The 11,388-nt window shown below is 38.6% G+C and overlaps 1 pseudogene; it reads right to left on the reverse strand.

The window, feature by feature from the left end:
• Positions 1-10,036: 10,036 nt before the first annotated feature.
• LOC102726156 (transcription factor BTF3 pseudogene) lies at positions 10,037-11,087 on the reverse strand (annotated as a pseudogene).
• Between the last annotated feature and the right edge of the window lie 301 nt (positions 11,088-11,388).

The raw sequence follows: 11,388 nt of genomic DNA on the forward strand, positions 1-11,388 counted from the left end.
ATATACACTTACAATATGACCCAGCTATTGAACCCCTTCACATTTACCCAAGAGAGATGAAAGCATACGACCACAATAACTTGGACAGGGCTGTTCATAGCAGCTTTATTCATAATGGCCCAAAACTGTAAACAACCCCAATGCCCAACAATGAGACAATGCACACATTTTGGTATGTTCATTCAATGGAAAATTTTTCAACAATAAAAAGAAATGAACTACTGTTAGTGTCAACAGCATAGAAGACTCTCCCAGACATTACATTAAGTGAAAGGTAGACCAAAAAAGTGTACATACTGTATGAGTCCATTGATTTGCAGCTCTAGGATAAGCAAAATTAATCTGTGGTAGACAGCAACAGCAACAACAACAACATAACACTGGTTGCCTCTGCTTGTGAGGAGGGGTGGTAACTCTCTGAGAACAGGTATGGGGGAATTTTCCAGCAATAGGGTTGCTGGGGCCGCTTGGTAGGGCTGTGGTTGCATATGGGTGTAAACATTTGTCAAAACTCATGAAATTGTATGCTTTTATGTTTGGGGACTTTCTTCTCCTGAAGAGATAGATGGAACTGACAATAGGTGTTATGGTGTACAATTTGTACACACTACAGCTCGTGGGGTGACCATAAAACACCAAAAATGCTTTAATTATGTCTCAAGCATGTTTTTTATGCAGCAAGCTCTTGTGCTAGCATGCATTCTATCGAACGATTACAAGAAAGCTGGTTGGAATAGTGAAAGGAATGTCAGCAGAGACCACCAAACTTGCTGCAACAAAAAGCAATTTCCCTAAAATCTCATTTCATGCTTTCAAGTTGTGACTGCTCAAGTTATCAGATGGAGCTTAGTTACTCACAAAATTGATTCTTTTTACTTACACATCTCTCATCCACGGGGAGAGAATGGGAGGAACTGGGACGGGGCCTAGAATTCCATTATCCACTTTAGTTTGGTTGGCACTTGCTTGATACTAAATGCGCTAAACTTGTTTCTGATGAACAATGGTGCATAGTACAAAACCCAACCGTAATTGGCAGAGAAAGGCAAGAAAGCCTAAAAGAAGAAAAAAAAAAGAAAGAAAGAGCCTAAGGCATTTATATTTTCACTACGCTGCCTAAGCAATTCAGAAAGGAAGGAATGAAGCCAGTATCCTGCTTTGAACAGCACTATCATATCATCATTTTATGAGAACTTGGCATTACGTTATGAAAAAGTCAATGTCTACAGTTGTAACTTGTTTTAGTAGGTAATAATGTTCATGTATTTTTTAAAGATAGAATTGCTCTGTTTCCTATGAATTGACTACTTCTGTTTTGACTACTTCTCTTTTGTCACATAACATAACTTAAGAGGGAAATCTGAGATTGCCCAAGGCCCTGCCGTATCCAAAGGAGGGTAGCACAGCACAAAAGCAGGTCTTGAACGGCAACAACATGTGGTTGGATCAGTGTCTTAAGTCTGGCTCCCCAGAAGCCGATGCTGAGATCAGGATTCACTTGCAAATGATTCAGTAAGGCAGGATTCCGAGGGGAGAAGGTAAGGAAATGGAGGAGGTGGGTCAGAGAATAATGGGGAAGCCAACCCAAGATGTGACCACAGGCATGAGTCCCACAGCTGGATAAATTGCAGCCTGTTCCCATTGACAAACTGTGACGTAAGTTATACCTCAGAGATAGTCCAACCCCTGAGGTAAGGAAGTAAGAGGTGAGGAAGCCGGGCTTTCATACTCTTTCACCCGACAGTCATGGTCGGACTGCAGGCAGGGACCTGAGTAGTAAACTTCCAGGCACTTCTGCTCCCTGCCTCTGCGGGCACCTCAGCCCCAGTGGTCCCAGGGCAGTTCTCTGAAGAGGAGCCACGGCCAAAGCACATCTCAGGGCATGCGGCCACCCCTCGGAGAAAATACGAAAGGGTATCCAAGGAGTCTGGGTGGAGCCTCAACGTTACCCACGAAATCCAGGATATTTTCTACAAAGACTGGCCAGGACAAGTGGTGACTAAGATGGGTGTGCAACTTCTTTTATTCTTAAGGAGTACTTCCAGCACTTACCGCACAGAAAAAAAGAATATATTTTATATATGTACATGTGTGTAAATTTAAGTACATCTAGATCTACTTTATTTTTTTTTTCTTTTTAATGATTGGAAAGGGATGCCTGGGTGGCTCAGTGGGGTAAGCGTCTGCCTTCCGCTCAGGTCGTGATCCCACAGTCCTGGGATCGAGTCTCGCATCGGGCTCCCTGCTCAGTGGGGAGCGTGCTTCTCCCTCTGCCACTCCTCCTGCTTGTGCGCTCTCTCTTAAATAAATAAAATCTTTAAAAAAAAAAAAAAAAAAAAAAACGACGGGAAAGCATTCTATTACATGTATTGATTAAATTTATTTTCCAATTCACCACTGACGGACGTTTCTGTTTATCATTTTAATTACTTTTTTAAAATAAACTAGGTTCCACAAATACCTTTTATATGTGCATTTGAAAACATCTCCACATACGTGCACAGGAAAAATTGCTAATAATGACTACTTGCAACTTTTTTTCAGTGATACTGACGTAGACATATCAAATTGTTGGCACTCTTTTTCAGTCTCAAGAAAAAATTCTTATGGTAAATTTAAAAACTTAAGCACTAGAGATTAAATTAAAGGTCTTTGTGTGTTTTGAAAACGTCTTTGAATGGCAATATCGTTAGCACGAACATCCCATAATAACTAAAAGTGGGCCCTGATTAAATTTTCACCTTTTAATCTCTCACTGCTTCTTATTTCATAGTGTTTAAAAAAACCTAAGGGGGGGCACCTGGGTGGCTCAGTCGTTAAGCATCTGCCTTCAGCTCAGGTCATGATCCAGGGTCCTGGGATCGAGTCCCACATTGGGCTCCCTGCGCGGTGGGAAGCCTGCTTCTCCCTCTCCCACTCCCCCTGCTTGTGTTCCCTCTCTCACTGTGTCTCTCTCAAATAAATAAATAAAATCTTAAAAAAAAAAAAAGTGTAAAAAAACCTAAGGTGTGGTAGGCAAGGCTAAGCCCAAAGAACTCAGCACTAAGTCTGATTTGGATCAAGTGAAGCAAGTCTCTCTACCTTGGTCACGACGGAGCTCATTGGCTAATCATTATGGAAGGCAGCCAGCCTTCAAGATATAATCAGTCCTTTATGTGAATTTTCATAGATTGATTATGTCTCCAGGTTAGTGGCAATTTTTTTTTTTTTTTAACAAACATATGAAACTGCTAAACACAAATGTTCTTGCTCTGGGTGTATCAAAAGCTTTTAAAAGGTGTGTTCCTCTTGAACAGTATTAGACTCAGCTATTTCACTTACAGTAATTTTTTTTCTAAGGAAATAAGTATTAAGTAGGCAAAGATGTACTTAAAGGAATGTTCATCCTGACATTGTTTATAACAATGAAAAAAAGAAATAAGTGTCCATTATTAATTATTATTAAATATTAATGATTAAATAAAGATGCAACCAGGCAATGCAAAATAAAAAAACCTGCTAATAGTGAGATTGCTGAATGAAAGGGAACATACACTTTTGTTTTTGAAGCTATTGCCCAAATGTCCACCAGAAATACTGCAAACGCTTTCACATCCCATCAACAACGTATTAAGAAAACCCATTGACCAACATCCTCACCAAGATTCCTGATTAGATAGATCATCAATCTCCATAATTTATGGTTTCTGAAATTTTTTAAAAGATAAATTATTGTTTTAATTTACATTTATTAATGGAGTGGTTGGACATTTTTCTATATGTTTATCAGCCATTTGTCTTTCTTTTCCTTTGAAATGTTTCATCATATCCTTTGATCACTTTCTATTAGTTTTCAGTCTCTCATTGATTAATGCCTATTTATACTTTTTATTTTGCTCAACTCTTCTGTATTCTCTACAAATAAACCACTTTGATCTCTGTAATTTCATAATTATCTTTTTCATTTCTGATACCTACTCAATACTTAACTGCCTCAAAAATTTTCTGGATATTTCATAAGTTTATGTTTCTAGAGAAAAACTTGGTATTATTTTGAGATTTTATCTATGCAAGCTTGTCCCCATCTTAATTATATATTTTAATCATAGGTTAATTTATGGACAATTGTCATGTTTAACATACCAGATTTTCCTTTTGAAGAGCACTGTGTCTCTGCATTTACTGAAGTATTTTTCAATTTTATAACTCTCAGTAGAGTTTTAAAGTTTTATTCATAGCCATGCCCATTCTTGTGAAATATGTACCAATGTATAATCATTTGATTTGCCTTTCAGAATAAGATATTTTCTTTTTTATTGAAGTATAATTAACACTCAGTGTTATATTAGTTTCAGGTGTATAATATAGTGATTCAACAACTCTACACATTACTTAGTGCTCATCATGATAAGTGTACTCTTAATCCCCTTCACCTATTTCCCCCACCCCCGACCCACCTCCCTTCTGTTAACCTCCTGTTCTCTGTATTTAAGAATCTCTTTCGTCTTTTTTTGTTGTTGTTCATTTGTTTTGTTTCTTAAATTCCACATATGAGTGAAATCATATGGTATGTGATTATACCTTCTAGGTCTACGCATGTTGTTGCATATGGCAAGATTTCATTATTTTTTATGGCTGAGCAATATTCCATTGTATATATATTCCACATCTTCTTTATCCATTCATCTATGAACAGACAGTTGGATTGCTTACATATCTTGGCTATTGTAAATAATACTGCAATAAATGTAAGGGTGTATATACTGGTTTGAATTAGTGTTTTCATTTTCTTTGGATAAATACCCAGCAGTGGAATTACTGGATTATATGATAATTCTATTTTTAAATTTGAGAAACCTCCATACTGTTTTCCATAGTGGCTACACCAATTTGCATTCCTACTACAGTGCACAGGGTTCCTTTTTCTCCACATCTTCACCAATACTTGCTATCTCTTGTGTTTTTTTTTTTTTTTTTTTTTTTTTAGCCATTCTGACAGATGTAAAGTGATATTTCATTGTGGTTTTAATTTTCATTTCCCTGATAATTAGTGATGTTGGGCTTCTTTTCATGTGTCCAGTAAGGAAGAAGTAAAACTTACTCTTTGCAGATGATATGATAGTGTATATATAGAAAACCCTAAAGGGGCGCCTGGGTGGCTCAGTTGTTAAGTGTCTGCCTTTGCCTCAGGTCATGATCCCAGGGTCCTGGGATCGAGCCCCACAACAGGCTCCTTGCTCAGCGGGGAGTCTGCTTCTCCCTCTCCCACTCCCCCTGCTTGTGTTCCCTCTCTTGCTGTCTCTCTCTCTGTCAAATAAATAAATAAAAATCTTAAAAAAAAAAAACCCTAAAGACTCCACCAAAAAACTACTAGAACTGATAAATTCATTAAAGTTGTAGGACACAAAATTAATATACAGAAATCTGTTGCATTTCTATGCACTAATAATGAAGTAAGTAGAAAGAGAAATTAAGAAAACAACCCCATTTATAATTGCACCAAAAGAATAAAATACCTGAGAATAAATTTAACCAAGGAGCTGTAAGACCTGTACTCTGAAAATTATAAAATGTTGATAAAAGAAACTGGAGATGACACAAATAGAAAGATATTCCATGCTCATGAATTGGAAGAACAGATATTGTTAAAATATCCATACCATCCAAAGCAATCTACAGATTTAATGCAATCCCTATCAAAATACTAACATTTTTCACAAAACTAGAACAAATAATCCTAAAAATTGTATGGAACCACAAAGGACCCTGAATAGCCAAAGCAGCTTTGAAAAAGAACAAAGCCAGGAGTATCACAATTCCAGATTTCAAGATATACTACAAAGGTGTAGTAATCGAAACAGTATGATACTGGCACAAAAATAGACATATAGATCAATGGGAGAAAATAGAGAATATAAAGCCACGCTTATATGGTCATTAATCTACCACAAAGGAGGTAAGAGTATACAATGGGGAAAAGACAGTCTCTTCAGTAAATGGTATTAGGAAAACTGGACAACAACATAAAGAATGAAACCAGACCACTTTCTTACACCATACACAAAAATAAGCTCAAAATGAATTAAAGACCCATGAGACCTAAAACCATAGAACTCCTAGAGGAAAACATAAGCAGTAATTTCTCTGATATCAGCCATAGAAACATTTTTCTAGGTATGTTTCCTCAGGCAAGGGAAACAAAAGTAAAATTAAACTATTGGGAGTACACCAAAATAAAAAGCTTTTGCACAGCGAAGGAAACGATCAACAAAACTAAAAGGCAACCTACCAAATGGGAGAAGATATTTGCAAATGATATATGCACCAAGGGGTTAATATCTAAAATATATAAAGAACTTATAAAACTCAACATCAAAAACCCCACAAATAATCCAATTAAAAATGGTCAGTAGGACCTGAATAGACATTGTTAATTTCTCTGAGTGTAAATGAAAACACTTCTTCTTAACTTTGGCAATATCCACAAAGGTTTTTGTATTTTGGTTTTTGTTTGTTTTGTTTTTTTTGATCATGCCAGCTAAGACCAAAAAAAAAAACCCAACACTTTTCATCTCACATATACCACCTCAGTAATGTAGAAAAGAAATGATTGGAAGATTCCACCCTAACAATCCCATTGTGCCATCAGCACTGAGTTATAGCTCAGTCGTCGTTCAACATTTCAATCATAATTTATTTAAGATAATAACGGGTATTCGTTATTTAAGATAATAAGATAATATTTAAGATATTTAAGATAATAACGGGTATTTACTAAAAGATGAGTTTACTTGTCATTTCCTATGAATTGACTTCCTCTGTTCTCTGTTATTAAAACATCAAACAGTCAACGATTATGTAAATCCTTGCTCATTTTAAGCAGGAGTACTATATTGTAGAAATTCATAAAGCAGCTAATGAATGTTTATAACGGCATACAGTTAGTTGGTAAAAGATTTGTTAAGGCGGTCCACAAGAAATTTAAGAGAGACGATTCAGATAGGAGCTATCAATCATCTCACTCTGTTCTCTTTTGGGGGACATGCCCCTCCTCTTTCTATTGTGAACATGGCCTTTTCATCTGAAAGTCCTAACTTCTTTTTTTTTTCCTGTAATTTATTCCTTCAGTTCATTTTTATTAAGAACCTTGTATACGCCAAGCACTATTGGAAACATAACAAAATAGATATGTTTTCTTCCTTCAAGTTACTCAGTGTAATGAGGGACACAAACAGGGAATTAATATTTAAATATGTTGTGGTGTAATTAATCCTATACACAATACTATGAAAGCAGTTAGGGGGACAGAGCAAGGAGGGATGTAGGAATGTAAATTGGTGCAGCCACTGTGAAAAACAGTGTAGAGCCTCCTCAAAAAATTTAAAAAAGAACTACCATATGATCTGGTAATTCTGCTGCAGGTATACATCTGAAAGAAATAAAATCACTATCTCAAAGAGGTACTGGCACCCCACGTTCATTGTAGTTTTTTTCACAATAGCCAAGACACAGAAACAACCTAAGTGTCCATCAATGGATGAATGGAGAAAGAAAATATGGTAAACGCATACACACACGTGCACACACACAATGGAGTATTATTTAACCATAAAAAGAACAGGAGAAAAAAAAGAGAGAAGGAACCCCTGCTTTTTGTGATAACATGGATAAGCCATGGGGGCATTATACTAGGTGAAATAAGTCAGACAGACAGAAAGACAAATCCTGTAAAAGCTCACTTAGCTGGGGAATCTAAAAAAGTCAAACCAGTAGACAGAGTACATTGGTGGATACCAGGGGCTGGGGCTGGAGGGGGAGCTGTTAGTTAAAGGTACAAATTTCCCGTTATAAGATGAATAAGTTCTGAGGATCTAATGTATAAAATGGTGACTATAGTTAATAATACTGCATTCTATACTCGAAAATCCCTAAGAGAGCACATCTTAAAAGTTCTCAACACACAATAAAACTAGATGAGGTGATGGAGGTGATAACTAAACTGATTGTGGTAATAATTTTATAATATATACTTGCATCAAATGATCATGTTGTACATCTTAAACTTACACAATGTTATATGTCAATTATATTTCAATAAAGCTTGGGGAAAAGAAGAAAAAGAAGGCTTTCCAGGAGAAGTCATGCTTGCGAATGATTGGGTGCTGTCCAGAGGAGAGGAAAAGCATCTTTACAGGCAGAAGAGGCAAAGGCCCAGAAAACAAGGGGCAACACACAATCATGAGTAGCTGGACATAGTACAAGGTAGAAAATGTGAAGTTACGGGGCTGGACAGAGACATACCAAATTTTTATTTTGAAAAGATCACATTTAGCCAATTAAAAACAAACATGAACAATATTCAGCTATCCAGTGTAAACATGACTCTCAAAAATCTACTGAGGAAGGAGATTCAGATTTCTATATATTGCTGTTTTGTCTCTGCAAGATAAGCCACGTGTATGGTCACTGCATTTCTGTAAGAAATGGATTACAGAGACTACAGTGCATTTTTCATGGACTTGCTTTTTCATAAAATACATGTGAGCCTAGGGATGCTTAAGATTGAGAGAAATGGGGCGCCTGGGTGGCTCAGTTGTTAAACGTCTGCCTTTGGCTCAGGTCATGATCCCAGGGTCCTGGGATCGAGTCCCACATGGGGCTCTCTGCTCAGCAGGGAGTCTGCTTCTCCCTCTCCCATTCCCCCTGCTTGTGTTCCCTCTCTTGCTGTGTCTCTCTCTGTCAAATGAATAAATAAAATCTTAAAAAAAAAAAAAAAAAGACTGAGAGAAATGTTGGCAAGGGGCACCTGGGTGGCTTGGTCGGTTAAGCGGCTGCCTTCAGCTCAGGTCATGATCCCAGGGTCCTGGGATCGAGTCCCTCATGGGGCTCTCTGCTCAGCAGGGAGTCTTCTTCTCCCTCTACCCTTCCCCCTGCTCATGATCTCTCTCTCTCTCCCTCTCTCAAATAAATAAATTTTAAAAATCTTAAAAAAAAAAAAAAAAAGAAATGTTGGGCAAAATCATCCACCCTAACTTGAATATTGGTCCCTAGAGCTATTTCTTTTCTTTTTTTTTTTTTTTTTTTGGTTATTGGAATGAGGGTACAAAATATGCTCATGTTTAAGATCTATGCCCTGGGAGCTTGTTCCTTCTCTTTTGAGTGCTCATAGTCAATCAGCTGAGGCAAAGCATCTGACAAGAAACCGCTGTTGGGCACCTGGGTGGCTCAGTTGGTTAAGCGACTGCCTTCAGCTCAGGTCATGATCCTGGAGTCCTGGGATGGAGTCCCGCATCGGGCTCCCCGCTCGGCGGGGAGTCTGCTTCTCCCTCTGACCCTCCTCCCTCTCATGCTCTCTCTGTCTCATTCTTTCTCTCTCAAATAAATAAATAAAATCTTTAAAAAAAAAAAAAAAAGAAACCGCTGCCATATTCCATCAATGCAGCTCCTGATTACAAGCTTTCCTGGCAGTGCCCTTTTCCCTAGAAGGCACACCCAAACTGCACGGTGACTCACTGGAGGGCTAGCTGGAGCTCCTCTAACACGACAACTAACGCGACACAAGTCAAAGGGTAGCAGGAAATGTGGCAGAAATGGGTATTTTTGAGCTGTTGAAGTCTATCTACATCACCTATTTAATCCACTCCAAATGTTTGGTGAGTTCCACAAGCTGACCCAACAGGGAACGGTATTGTGGATTCTCCTGGGTGATTGATAGCTGTGGCTACAAATCTTCCTTTTTACATTGTCTTGGGACATTTTCTCCCGAAGTGATAACTACCTGGGAGGCATTACCAGAAATCTTTGCCACCAGGTACATGAAGTACAATTTTGGATCAGAGCATAAGAAACTGAGATGACATTGGGGCACCTGGGTGGCTCAGTGGGTTAAGTGTGTGCCTTTGGCTCAGGGTCATGATCCCAGGGTCCTGGGATCGAGCCCCGAATCAGGCTCCCTGCCCAGTGGAGAGTCTGCTTCTCCCTCTGCTCCTCCTCCCCGTTCATGTGCTCTCTCTCTCTCTCTCATTCTATCTCAAATAAATAAATAAAACTTTTTTTTTTCCCTAGGCAAAGAACTTTATTAACCTTGTTTCAAACTTTATTCCCAGGCTTCTTCAGCTTAATTAGCTGCAAAGAATGAATTGTGTATAAGCAAAAACTGAAAAGAACTGCAGTGTCCAAGGGGCTTGGGCTTAAAAATATTAGAGATCTAGATTTTATCAGATCCATGAACAAAATTTTAAAAAGCAGTCATAATATAAAATAGCAGCTCCCAGTAACTTCTTCAAGTTTTATCTTCTTCAGAGGTTGACTCAATTCAGTTCACTTCATTCTTGGAAGCTTCATCAAAATTCTCCACAAGATCTGGAACTTCATCATCCTCCTCCTCTCCGGTAGCAAGTGGTGCTTTTCCATCCACAGATTGTTTGGGCAGAGCTTCAGCCAGTCTTCTTAAACTAGTCAGACTGTCTGCACGGAGTTGGTTTAAGATACTGGGTGGCATTTCTGTCAGCTGCTTTGTCTCGGCCTGGCCTGGAATGGTGAAAGTGTTCGCTGCCAGCCACGCCTGAACTTTGGGGTTGTTAAAGTGGATCACTGGTCCTTGGTTTGTGAACATATTCCCTTCTTCAATACCAGAGATATTGTTTACTTCTAACTTCTTTAAGGAGAACTGAAGTTTTTTATCATCTGCTGTAGCCGTTCTATGAACCACCTTCTTCTTTCCGCGAGCAGTTCCTTTCCCACCAGTACGCACTTGTGCTTGCAGTTTGGCGAGTTTCTCCTGGTTCGTGATAGTTTCTTTCACCTTGTTGGAACGGAAATGGGACCACGCGGGGGAATAGGGTTGGCGCTCAGGGGGTCTCGGGCGGACCAGCTGAGATTAGGTGCACACATGCGGGGATGCAAGATGGCAGCTAGAGGGAGGCCGGAAGTGATCAATATATAAATCTTTTTAAAAAGGAAGAAAGAAACTGAGATGATGAATGATAGTCCTGACTTACTTAAAATGTTGGAGCAGTTTATTTAGGTCACTGAGGACACCGTGACCATGGAATCTCTGCTTTCAAGACTGGCTCCAGAATATATGAGCAGAAAATTTACACACAAAGGAATGAAAGTAGTAAATAAATACATAGATAAATGTCCATTCTCATTAACAATTAAAATAATATAAATTAGGGGGCAACTTGGTGGCTCAGTGGATTAAGCATCTGCCTTTGGCTCGGGTCATGATCTCAGGGTCCTGGGACTGAGTCTCCCGTCAGGCTCCCTGCTCAGCAGGGAGTCTACTTCTCTCTTTCCCTCTGTCCTCCCCCACGCACTCTCTCTCTCTAAAAAAATAAATAAAACAAAGCAATTTTTTTAGACACTGTATTAGGAAAAATGAAAATTATCTTCACTATGATCTAG

This window comes from Leptonychotes weddellii, chromosome 2 (assembly GCF_054177405.1).
Source record: "Leptonychotes weddellii isolate Sample4059 chromosome 2, ASM5417740v2, whole genome shotgun sequence".
NCBI classification, from domain to species: Eukaryota; Metazoa; Chordata; class Mammalia; order Carnivora; family Phocidae; genus Leptonychotes; species Leptonychotes weddellii.